Below are 13,559 nucleotides of genomic sequence, written 5' to 3'. Positions count from 1 at the left end.
TGGCGCCCCATTGCCGGCGCCGATAGCCAGGGGGAGAGAAGCGGCGCCGACAGCCAGGGGAGAGAAGGGGCAGCGGCACCCATTGCCGGCGCCACTGCCCCATTGCCTCCCCCCATCCCCGGTGGCATAATTACCTGGGTCGCATCCGCGCTGCTGCAGGCCTCCGGCGTGCAGCCCCTGCGTCGTTGCTATGAATAGCGCGGCGCACTGACGTCATGCGCCGCGCCATGCAGCGCATAGCAATGACGAAGGGGACGCACGCCGGAGGTCTGCAGCAGCGCGGACCCGACCCAGGTAATTATGCCACCGGGGATGGGGGGAGGCAATGGGTGCCGCTGCCCCTTCTCTCGCCGGTACCGATAGTCAGGGGGACAGAACGGGCAGCGGCGCTGATAGCCAGGGGGTGAGAAGGGCCGGCAGCAGGGCTCTAGACCCCAGGGAAGGCAGGGGGAGAGAAGCGGGCAGCGACGGCCTCTCTCCCCCTGCCTTTCCTGGGGTGGTATCGGCGTATAACACGCACATAGACTTTAGGCGTGTTATACGACGATAAATACGGTATATACAAATTCCTAACATCCCACAATACCTCCTTAATTATTGCTAACAACACATATAACATTCTCTCCTTCCTCCCACCTACCACCCCCAGACCAAACATAATCACTTCAAAAGACCACTTTCTTACCCCCATCAATTCTTTAGCCAACGGACCAATTCCCTTCCACACTTCTTGCGCTCTATCACAATTCCAAAACAAATGCATAATAATCTCATTCCCTCCACAACCCTCTCTCGGACATCTCTCACTTCTTCCAATCCCCCGACTCTTCTGTACCTCTCTCACTGGCAATGCACCATGCAAACTCTGCCATACAATCTCTCTCTGTCTATTAGTCATACCATCTGTCTCCAAACTCTTCCACACTTTACTCACATTCTATTCTCTCACCATATTAATATTACACTGAACTTCCTTCTCCCTAATACACTTCACCATACTCTTCTTCTCCTTTAACACATCCTGTCTCACACCTATCAAACCAAACTTTCTCATGAACACCTCAACAAACCCATACCAACCAGGACTCACCAAAGCATACGGCTTTCTCAGATCTCTCTCCATCCACCCTAATCTGCATAACACACCCCCTCCTAGAAACCTCATCATACAAGATTCAACACCCACTACCTGAAAGACTTCTACCTATCATGTCATGTCCAACCTGCACAGGTGTGCTGGTTGCTGAGCTTATTCAATTAAAGAGAACATTCAGCAGCAGCAGCAGTCCTGTGCCTGGTCGCTCCAACAGGGGCCAGACACAAGCGGCACCACCTATTGTCTTTTGCCTGCAGTAGGGGCCCACTGGACTAGCCAGCAAGCAGCTGCAGCAGCAGTAGTAAATAAACAAATAATCTTTCTTTCCAACACTGAAACCTAGTGGTGCACTTAATATATGCTACCAGATAGGGGACATATCAGATATTAAACTGATATAAACAGACACCACATTTGATACCAGCCAAAAGGAAGGATGAGAAGTGATAACTGTGAAAGGGGAGGAACCAACGCTGTCCCCTTCACATGCACCATCACTACTTGTAGGAAGGGAGGCTGGCTGGCAGCCTCCCATACACACTCTGGCTGGGTGGCAGTCACCCACCAGTACACACAGCAGACTCTAAACCCATATCATTATTGCTAAGCAGGAAGATGGGAGTCCATTTCACTCTGATGGACCATTTTTAAATGCAATCCATAACCTGGCTTTGGCAGGAACCCTTCTTACTCCTCCTACTTGCATTTGATACTGGGTTTAGGATCTGCATAGGAAACACACACACACACACACACACACACAAGCACACACTTACCTGTGTTGCCTGCTGACGCCTCCTTGGCTGTCCCCAAACGGTATGAAACCAACAGCCACGGGAAGCTGTAAGGATAGAGGACATACCTGCATCCTATTGGACTCACTTGTCTTGGTTAAATCCAGCTTATTTGACAACCTAGGGTGCTGCTGCTTCTGACAAGGCTGATCTTTGGTGGGCCTAGGCGACATCACAATCTCCATGGTTACATACACAACAAAGGTCAAATGTTGTTTACACCTGGCCATGCCAGTGGTATTGAGTAGCATATCACAGTGCTAAGGGTCCTGGATGCAACAATCTTTCAATGGGGAATAGCCGCACTGAGTTTGTCAAGTGCACCCATGTTTGCAACTCCAACAATACACACATATGTATGTATGTATGTATGTGTGTATGTGTGTATGTGTGTATGTGTATCTATCTATCTATCTATCTATCTATCCACCCATCTATCTTTATATATATTTATCTCTCTCTATATATATATATATGTATATATATATTTTTTTTTTCTTTTAAATATATATATATATATATATATATATATATATATATGTATGTACATAGAGAGAAAGAGAGAGAGAGAGAGAGATGGGAATACTTTTTTAAACATGTTTTCACCTCATTTTTACCTTCTTTTTTTTCTTCTCTCCATGTTTTCCTTCTTTCCTCCTTTTTTCCTATGCTGCTGCTTCTTATTTTTCTTCTTTTTCAGACCCTATCATTGCACTATTGCTTATTTAATACCACCAGCAGATGGAGACACTATATTACAACATTATTTGTGAGCAGCAGTTTGTACAAACAAATGCCTCATAGCTGATGTCCTATCCACCTAGGCACATAGGCACCACCTATTGTCTATTGCCTGCAGTAGGGGCCCACTGGACTAGCCAGCAAGCAGCTGCAGCAAATAAACAGGTAATCTTTCTTTCCAACACTGAAACCTGGTGATGCACTTAATATATGCTACCAGATAGGGGACATATCAGATATTAAACTGATACAAACAGACACCACATTTGATACCAGCCAAAAGGAAGGATGAGAAGTGATAACTGTGAAAGGGGAGGAACCAACGATGTCCCCTTCACATGCACCATTACTACTTGTAGGAAGGGAGGTTGGCTGGCAGCCTCCCATACACACTCTGGCTGGGTGGCAGTCACCCACCAGTACACACAGCAGACCCTAAACCCATATCATTATTGCTAAGCAGGAAGATGGGAGTCCATTTCACTCTGATGGACCATTTTTAAATGAAATCCATAACCTGGCTTTGGCAGGAACCCTTCTTACTCCTCCTACTTGCATTTGATACTGGGTTTAGGATCTGCATAGGAAACACACACACACACACACACATACACACACACAAGCACACACTTACCTGTGTTGCCTGCTGACGCCTCCTTGGCTGTCCCCAAACGGTATAAAACCAACAGCCACGGGAAGCTGTAAGGATAGAGGACATACCTGCATCCTATTGGACTCACTTGTCTTGGTTAAATCCAGTTTATTTGACAACCTATGGTGCTGCTTCTTCTGCTCATGGCAGTGCTGCTTCTGACAAGGCTGTTCTTTGCTGGGCCTAGGCGAGGGCCAAGGCGACATCACAATCTCCATGGTTACATACACAACAAAGGTCAGATGTTGTTTACACCTGGCCATGCCATTGGTATTGAGTAGCATATCACAGTGCTAAGGGTCCTGGATGCAACAATCTTTCAATGGGGAATAGCCGCACTGAGTTTGTCAAGTGCACCCATGTTTGCAACTCCAACAATACACACATATGTATGTATGTGTATCTATCTATCTATCTATCCACCCATCTATCTCTTTATATATTTATCTCTCTCTCTCTCTCTCTCTATATATATATTTTTTTTTTCCTTTTAAATATATATATATATATATATATATATATATATGTATATACATATAGAGAGAGAGAGATGGAAATACTTTTTTAAACATGTTTTCACCTCATTTTTACCTTCTTTTTTTTCTTCTCTCCATGTTTTCCTTCTTTCCTCCTTTTTTCCTATGCTGCTGCTTCTTATTTTTCTTCTTTTTCAGACCCTATCATTGCACTATTGCTTATTCAATACCACCAGCAGATGGAGACACTATATTACAACATTAGTTGTGAGCAGCAGTTTGTACAAACAAATGCCTCATAACTGATGTCCTATCCACCTATTGTTTATTGCATGCAGTAGGGGCCCACTGGACTAGCCAGCAAGCAGCTGCAACAGCAGCAAATAAACAGGTAATCTTTCTTTCCAACACTGAAACCTGGTGGTGCACTTAATATATGCTACCAGATAGGAGACATATCAGATATTAAACTGATATAAACAGACACCACATTTGATATCAGCCAAAAGGAAGGATGAGAAGTGATAACTGTGAAAGGGGAGGAACCAACGCTGTCCCCTTCACATATACCATCACTACTTGTAGGAAGGGAGGCTGGCTGGCAGCCTCCCATACACACTCTGGCTGGGTGGCAGTCACCCACCAGTACACACAGCAGACCCTAAACCCATATCATTATTGCTAAGCAGGAAGATGGGAGTCCATTTCACTCTGATGGACCATTTTTAAATGCAATCCTTAACCTAGCTTTGGCAGGAACCCTTCTTACTCCTCCTACTTGCATTTGATACTGGGTTTAGGATCTGCATAGGAAACACACACACACACACAAGCACACACTTACCTGTGTTGCCTGCTGACGCCTCCTTGGCTGTCCCCAAACGGTATAAAACCAACAGCCACGGGAAGCTGTAAGGATAGAGGACATACCTGCATCCTATTGGACTCACTTGTCTTGGTTAAATCCAGCTTATTTGACAACCTATGGTGCTGCTTCTTCTGACAAGGCTGTTCTTTGGTGGGCCTAGGCGACATCACAATCTCCATGGTTACATACACAACAAAGGTCAGATGTTGTTTACACCTGGCCATGCCAGTGGTATTGAGTAGCATATCACAGTGCTAAGGGTCCTGGATGCAACAATCTTTCAATGGGGAATAGCCGCACTGAGTTTGTCAAGTGCACCCATGTTTGCAACTCCAACAATACACACATATGTATGTATGTATGTATGTATGTCTATCTATCTATCTATCTATCCACCCATCTATCTCTATATATATTTATCTCTCTCTCTCTCTCTGTATATATGTATATATATATATATATATATATATATATATATAATTTTTTTTCTTTTAAATATATATATATATATATATATGTATATACATATAGAGAGAGAGATGGAAATACTTTTTTAAACATGTTTTCACCTCATTTTTACCTTCTTTTTTTCTTCTCTCCATGTTTTCCTTCTTTCCTCCTTTTTTCCTATGCTGCTGCTTCTTATTTTTCTTCTTTTTCAGACCCTATCATTGCACCATTGCTTATTCAATACCACCAGCAGATGGAGACACTATATTACAACATTATTTGTGAGCAGCAGTTTGTACAAACAAATGCCTCATAACTGATGTCCTATCCACCTAGGCACATAGGCACCACCTATTGTCTTTTGCCTGCAGTAGGGGCCCACTGGACTAGCCAGCAAGCAGCTGCACCAGCAGCAAAATAAACAGGTAATCTTTCTTTCCAACACTGAAACCTGGTGGTGCACTTAATATATGCTACCAGATAGGGGACATATCAAATATTAAACTGATATAAACAGACACCACATTTGATACCAGCCATAAGGAAGGATGAGAAGTGATAACTGTGAAAGGGGAGGAACCAACGCTGTCCCCTTCACATGCACCATCACTACTTGTAGGAAGGGAGGCTGGCTGGCAGCCTCCCATACACACTCTGGCAGGGTGGCAGTCACCCACCAGTACACACAGCAGACCCTAAACCCATATCATTATTGCTAAGCAGGAAGATGGGAGTCCATTTCACTCTGATGGACCATTTTTTAATGCAATCCTTAACCTGGCTTTGGCAGGAACCCTTCTTACTTCCCCTACTTGCATTTGATACTGGGTTTAGGATCTGCATAGGAAACACACACAAGCACACACTTACCTGTGTTGCCTGCTGACGCCTCCTTGGCTGTCCCCAAACGGTATAAAACCAACAGCCACGGGAAGCTGTAAGGATAGAGGACATACCTGCATCCTATTGGACTCACTTGTCTTGGTTAAATCCAGCTTATTTGACAACCTATGGTGCTGCTACTTCTGCTCATGGCAGTGCTGCTTCTGACAAGGCTGTTCTTTGGTGGGCCTAGGCGACATCACAATCTCCATGGTTACATACACAACAAAGGTCAGATGTTGTTTACACCTGGCCATGCCAGTGGTATTGAGTGGCATATCACAGTGCTAAGGGTCCTGGATGCAACAATCTTTCAATGGGGAATAGCCGCACTGAGTTTGTCAAGTGCACCCATGTTTGCAACTCCAACAATACACACATATGTATGTATGTATGAATGTATGTATGTATGTATGTATGTGTATCTATCTATCTATCTATCTATCTATATATCCACCCATCTATCTCTATATATATTTATCTCTCTCTCTCTCACTATATATGTATATATATATATATATATAATTTTTTTCCTTTTAAATATATATATATATATATATGTTTATACATATATATATATATAGAGAGAGAGAGAGAGAGATGGAAATACTTTTTTAAACATGTTTTCACCTCATTTTTACCTTCTTTTTTTTCTTCTCTACATGTTTTCCTACTTTCCTCCTTTTTTCCTATGCTGCTGCTTCTTATTTTTCTTCTTTTTCAGACCCTATCATTGCACTATTGCTTATTCAATACCACCAGCAGATGGAGACACTATATTACAACATTAGATGTGAGCAGCAGTTTGTACAAACAAATGCCTCATAGCTGATGTCCTATCCACCTAGGCACATAGGCACCACCTATTGTCTTTTGCCTGCAGTAGGGGCCCACTGGACTAGCCAGCAAGCAGCTGCAGCAAATAAACAGATAATCTTTCTTTCCAACACTGAAACCTGGTGGTGCACTTAATATATGCTACCAGAAAGGGGACATATCAGATATTAAGCTGATATAAACAGACACCACATTTGATACCAGCCAAAAGAAAGGATGAGAAGTGATAACTGTGAAAGGGGAGGAACCAACGCTGTTCCCTTCACATGCACCATCACTACTTGTAGGAAGAGAGGCTGGCTGTTAGCCTCCCATACACACTCTGGCTGGGTGGCAGTCACCCACCAGTACACACAGCAGAACCTAAACCCATATCATTATTGCTAAGCAGGAAGATGGGAGTCCATTTCACTCTGATGGACCATTTTTAAATGCAATCCATAACCTGGCTTTGGCAGGAACCCTTCTTACTCCTCCTACTTGCATTTGATACTGGGTTTAGGATCTGCATAGGAAACACACACACACACACACAAGCACACACTTACCTGTGTTGCCTGCTGACGCCTCCTTGGCTGTCCCCAAACGGTATAAAACCAACAGCCACGGGAAGCTGTAAGGATAGAGGACATACCTGCATCCTATTGGACTCACTTGTCTTAGTTAAATCCAGCTTATTTGACCACCTATGGTGCTGCTGCTTCTGCTCATGGCAGTGCTGCTTCTGACAAGGCTGTTCTTTGGTGGGCCTAGGCGACATCACAATCTCCATGGTTACATACACAACAAAGGTCAGATGTTGTTTACACCTGGCCATGCCAGTGGTATTGAGTAGCATATCACAGTGCTAAGGGTCCTGGATGCAACAATCTTTCAATGGGGAATAGCCGCACTGAGTTTGTCAAGTGCACCCATGTTTGCAACTCCAACAATACACACGTATGTATGTATGTATGTATGTATGTATGTATGTGTATCTATATCTATATCTATATCTATCTATCTATCTATCTATCTATCCACCCATCTATCTCTATATATATTTATCTCTCTCTCTCTCTCTCTCTATATATATATATATATATATTTATATATATATATATATATATATATATATATTTTTTTTTTCTTTTAAATATATATATATATGTATATACATATAGAGAAAGAGAGAGAGATGGAAATACTTTTTTAAACATGTTTTCACCTCATTTTTACCTTCCTTCTTTCCTCCTTTTTTCCTATGTTGCTGCTTCTTATTTTTCAGACCCTATCATTGCACTATTGCTTATTCAATACCACCAGCAGATGGAGACACTATATTACAACATTAGTTGTGAGCAGCAGTTTGTACAAACAAATGCCTCATAGCTGATGTCCTATCCACCTAGGCACATAGGCACCACCTATTGTCTTTTGCCTGCAGTAGGGGCCCACTGGAATAGCCAGCAAGCAGCTGCAACAACAGCAAAAAAATTGGTAATCTTTCTTTCCAACACTGAAACCTGGTGGTGCAATTAATATATGCTACCAGATAGGTGACATATCAGATATTAAACTGATATAAACAGACACCACATTTGATACCAGCCAAAAGGAAGGATGATAAGTGATAACTGTGAAAGGGGAGGAACCAACGCTGTCCCCTTCACATGCACCATCACTACTTGTAGGAAGGAAGGGAGGCTGGCTGGCAGCCTCCCATACACACTCTGGCTGGGTGGCAGTCACCCACCAGTACACACAGCAGACTCTAAACCCATATCATTATTGCTAAGCAGGAAGATGGGAGTCCATTTCACTCTGATGGACCATTTTTAAATGCAATCCATAACCTGGCTTTGGCAGGAACCCTTCTTACTCCTCCTACTTGCATTTGATACTGGGTTTAGGATCTGCATAGGAAACACACACACAAACACACACACACACACACAAGCACACACTTACCTGTGTTGCCTGCTGAGGCCTCCTTGGCTGTCCCCAAACGGTATAAAACCAACAGCCACGGGAAGCTGTAAGGATAGAGGACATACCTGCATCCTATTGGACTCACTTGTCTTGGTTAAATCCAGCTTATTTGACAACCTATGGTGCTGCTGCTTCTGCTCATGGCAGTGCTGCTTCTGACAAGGCTGTTCTTTGGTGGGCCTAGGCGACATCACAATCTCCATGGTTACGTACACAACAAAGGTCAGATGTTGTTTACACCTGGCCATGCCAGTGGTATTGAGTAGCATATCACAGTGCTAAGGGTCCTGGATGCAACAATCTTTCAATGGGGAATAGCCGCACTGAGTTTGTCAAGTGCACCCATGTTTGCAACTCCAACAATACACACATATGTATGTATGTATGTATGTGTATCTATCTATCTATTTATCCACCCATCTATCTCTATATATATTTATCTCTCTCTCTCTCTCTATATATATATGTATATATATATATATATTTTTTTTTTTCATTTAAATATATATATATATATATATATATATATATGTATATACATATATACATATAGAGAGAGAGATGGAAATACTTTTTTAAACATGTTTTCACCTCATTTTTACCTTCTTTTTTTTTCTTCTCTCCATGTTTTCCTTCTTTCCTCCTTTTTTCCTATGCTGCTGCTTCTTATTTTTCTTCTTTTCAGACCCTATCATTGCACTATTGCTTATTCAATACCACCAGCAGATGGAGACACTATATTACAACATTAGTTGTGAGCAGCAATTTGTACAAACAAATGCCTCATAGCTGATGTCCTATCCACTTAGGCACATAGGCACCACCTATTGTCTCTTGCCTGCAGTAGGGGCCCACTGGACTAGCCAGCAAGCAGCTGCAGCAGCAGCAAATAAACAGGTAATCTTTCTTTCCAACACTGAAACCTGGTGGTGCACTTAATATATGCTACCAGATAGGGGACATATCAGATATTAAACTGATATAAACAGACACCACATTTGATACCAGCCAAAAGGAAGGATGAGAAGTGATAACTGGAAAAGGGGAGGAACCAACGCTGTCCCCTTCACATGCACCATCACTACTTGTAGGAAGGGAGGCTGGCTGGCAGCCTCCCATACACACTCTGGCTGGGTGGCAGTCACCCACCAGTACACACAGCAGACCCTAAACCCATATCATTATTGCTAAGCAGGAAGATGAGAGTCCATTTCACTCTGATGGACCATTTATTAATGCAATCCATAATCTGGCTTTGGCAGGAACCCTTCTTACTCCTCCTACTTGCATTTGATACTGGGTTTAGGATCTGCATAGGAAACACACACACACACACACAAGCACACACTTACCTGTGTTGCCTGCTGACGCCTCCTTGGCTGTCCCCAAACGGCATAAAACCAACAGCCACGGGAAGCTGTAAGGATAGGGGACATACCTGCATCCTATTGGACTCACTTGTCTTGGTTAAATCCAGCTTATTTGACAACCTATGGTGCTGCTGCTTCTGCTCATGGCAGTGCTGCTTCTGACAAGGCTGTTCTTTGGTGGGCCTAGGCGACATCACAATCTCCATGGTTACATACACAACCAAGGTCAGATGTTGCTTACACCTGGCCATGCCAGTGGTATTGAGTAGCATATCACAGTGCTAAGGGTCCTGGATGCAAAAATCTTTCAATGGGGAATAGCCGCACTGAGTTTGTCAAGTGCACCCATGTTTGCAACTCCAACAATACACACATATGTATGTATGTATGTGTGTATGTGTATGTGTGTATGTGTATCTATCTATCTATCTATCTATCTATCCACCAATCTATCTCTATATATATTTATCTCTCTCTCTCTCTCTCTCTCTATATATATATATATATATGTATATATATATTTATATATATATATATATATATATATAATTTTTTTTTCTTTTAAATATATATATATGTATATACATATATAGAAAGAGAGAGAGATGGAAATACTTTTTTAAACATGTTTTCACCTCATTTTTACCTTCTTTTTTTTTCTTCTCTCCATGTTTTCCTTCTTTCCTCCTTTTTTCCTATGCTGCTGCTTCTTATTTTTCTTCTTTTCAGACCCTATCATTGCACTATTGCTTATTCAATACCACCAGCAGATGGAGACACTATATTACAACATTAGTTGTGAGCAGCAGTTTGTACAAACAAATGCCTCATAGCTGATGTCCTATCCACCTAGGCACATAGGCACCACCTATTGTCTTTTGCCTGCAGTAGGGGCCCACTGGACTAGCCAGCAAGCAGCTGCAGCAAATAAACAGGTAATCTTTCTTTCCAACACTGAAACCTGGTGATGCACTTAATATATGCTACCAGATAGGGAACATATCAGATATTAAACTGATACAAACAGACACCACATTTGATACCAGCCAAAAGGAAGGATGAGAAGTGATAACTGTGAAAGGGGAGGAACCAACGCTGTCCCCTTCACATGCACCATTACTACTTGTAGGAAGGGAGGCTGGCTGGCAGCCTCCCATACACACTCTGGCTGGGTGGCAGTCACCCACCAGTACACACAGCAGACCCTAAACCCATATCATTATTGCTAAGCAGGAAGATGGGAGTCCATTTCACTCTGATGGACCATTTTTAAATGAAATCCATAACCTGGCTTTGGCAGGAACCCTTCTTACTCCTCCTACTTGCATTTGATACTGGGTTTAGGATCTGCATAGGAAACACACACACACACACAAGCACACACTTACCTGTGTTGCCTGCTGACGCCTCCTTGGCTGTCCCCAAACGGTATAAAACCAACAGCCACGGGAAGCTGTAAGGATAGAGGACATACCTGCATCCTATTGGACTCACTTGTCTTGGTTAAATCCAGTTTATTTGACAACCTATGGTGCTGCTTCTTCTGCTCATGGCAGTGCTGCTTCTGACAAGGCTGTTCTTTGCTGGGCCTAGGCGAGGGCCTAGGCGACATCACAATCTCCATGGTTACATACACAACAAAGGTCAGATGTTGTTTACACCTGGCCATGCCATTGGTATTGAGTAGCATATCACAGTGCTAAGGGTCCTGGATGCAACAATCTTTCAATGGGGAATAGCCGCACTGAGTTTGTCAAGTGCACCCATGTTTGCAACTCCAACAATACACACATATGTATGTATGTGTATCTATTTATCTATCTATCTATCCACCCATCTATCTCTTTATATATTTATCTCTCTCTCTCTCTCTCTATATATATATATTTTTTTTTTTCCTTTTAAATATATATATATATATATATATATATGTATATACATATATAGAGAGAGAGAGAGATGGAAATACTTTTTTAAACATGTTTTCACCTCATTTTTACCTTCTTTTTTTTCTTCTCTCCATGTTTTCCTTCTTTCCTATGCTGCTGCTTCTTATTTTTCTTCTCTTTCAGACCCTATCATTGCACTATTGCTTATTCAATACCACCAGCAGATGGAGACACTATATTACAACATTAGTTGTGAGCAGCAGTTTGTACAAACAAATGCCTCATAACTGATGTCCTATCCACCTATTGTTTTTTGCATGCAGTAGGGGCCCACTGGACTAGCCAGCAAGCAGCTGCACCAGCAGCAAATAAACAGGTAATCTTTCTTTCCAACACTGAAACCTGGTGGTGCACTTAATATATGCTACCAGATAGGGGACATATCAGATATTAAACTGATATAAACAGACACCACATTTGATATCAGCCAAAAGGAAGGATGAGAAGTGATAACTGTGAAAGGGGAGGAACCAACGCTGTCCCCTTCACATATACCATCACTACTTGTAGGAAGGGAGGCTGGCTGGCAGCCTCCCATACACACTCTGGCTAGGTGGCAGTCACCCACCAGTACACACAGCAGACCCTAAACCCATATCATTATTGCTAAGCAGGAAGATGGGAGTCCATTTCACTCTGATGGACCATTTTTAAATGCAATCCTTAACCTAGCTTTGGCAGGAACCCTTCTTACTCCTCCTACTTGCATTTGATACTGGGTTTAGGATCTGCATAGGAAACACACACACACACACACACACAAGCACACACTTACCTGTGTTGCCTGCTGACGCCTCCTTGGCTGTCCCCAAACGGTATAAAACCAACAGCCACGGGAAGCTGTAAGGATAGAGGACATACCTGCATCCTATTGGACTCACTTGTCTTGGTTAAATCCAGCTTATTTGACAACCTATGGTGCTGCTTCTTCTGACAAGGCTGTTCTTTGGTGGGCCTAGGCGACATCACAATCTCCATGGTTACATACACAACAAAGGTCAGATGTTGTTTACACCTGGCCATGCCAGTGGTATTGAGTAGCATATCACACTGCTAAGGGTCCTGGATTCAACAATCTTTCAATGGGGAATAGCCGCACTGAGTTTGTCAAGTGCACCCATGTTTGCAACTCCAACAATACACACATATGTATGTATGTATGAATGTATGTATGTATGTATGTATGTGTATCTATCTATCTATCTATCTATCTATCTATCCATCTATATATCCACCCATCTATCTCTATATATATTTATCTCTCTCTCTCTCACTATATATGTATATATATATATATATAATTTTTTTTCCTTTTAAATATATATATATATATATATATATATATATATATGTTTATACATATATATATAGAGAGAGAGAGAGAGAGAGATGGAAATACTTTTTTAAACATGTTTTCACCTCATTTTTACCTTCTTTTTTTTTCTTCTCTCCATGTTTTCCTTCTTTCCTCCT

General features: G+C 42.2%; 1 non-coding gene and 4 pseudogenes across 1 annotated transcript; all 5 read right to left on the bottom strand.

Moving 5' to 3' along the window:
* Positions 1-1,353: 1,353 nt before the first annotated feature.
* LOC130360011 (U2 spliceosomal RNA) lies at positions 1,354-1,539 on the bottom strand. The gene has a single exon (XR_008890520.1). It is a non-coding gene; the product is annotated as a U2 spliceosomal RNA (small nuclear RNA).
* Positions 1,540-4,177: 2,638 nt separating this feature from the next.
* Positions 4,178-4,285, bottom strand: LOC130360032 (U2 spliceosomal RNA; annotated as a pseudogene).
* Positions 4,286-8,302: 4,017 nt separating this feature from the next.
* On the bottom strand, positions 8,303-8,410 carry LOC130359966 (U2 spliceosomal RNA; annotated as a pseudogene).
* A 2,689-nt stretch (positions 8,411-11,099) lies between these two features.
* Positions 11,100-11,202, bottom strand: LOC130359996 (U2 spliceosomal RNA; annotated as a pseudogene).
* A 1,227-nt stretch (positions 11,203-12,429) lies between these two features.
* LOC130360041 (U2 spliceosomal RNA) lies at positions 12,430-12,537 on the bottom strand (annotated as a pseudogene).
* Between the last annotated feature and the right edge of the window lie 1,022 nt (positions 12,538-13,559).

The sequence above is a fragment of the Hyla sarda genome, chromosome 2 (assembly GCF_029499605.1).
Source record: "Hyla sarda isolate aHylSar1 chromosome 2, aHylSar1.hap1, whole genome shotgun sequence".
NCBI lineage: Eukaryota > Metazoa > Chordata > Amphibia > Anura > Hylidae > Hyla > Hyla sarda.
The sequence above is the reverse complement of the archived record's forward strand: the minus strand, read 5'-3'. Positions and strand labels throughout refer to the sequence as shown.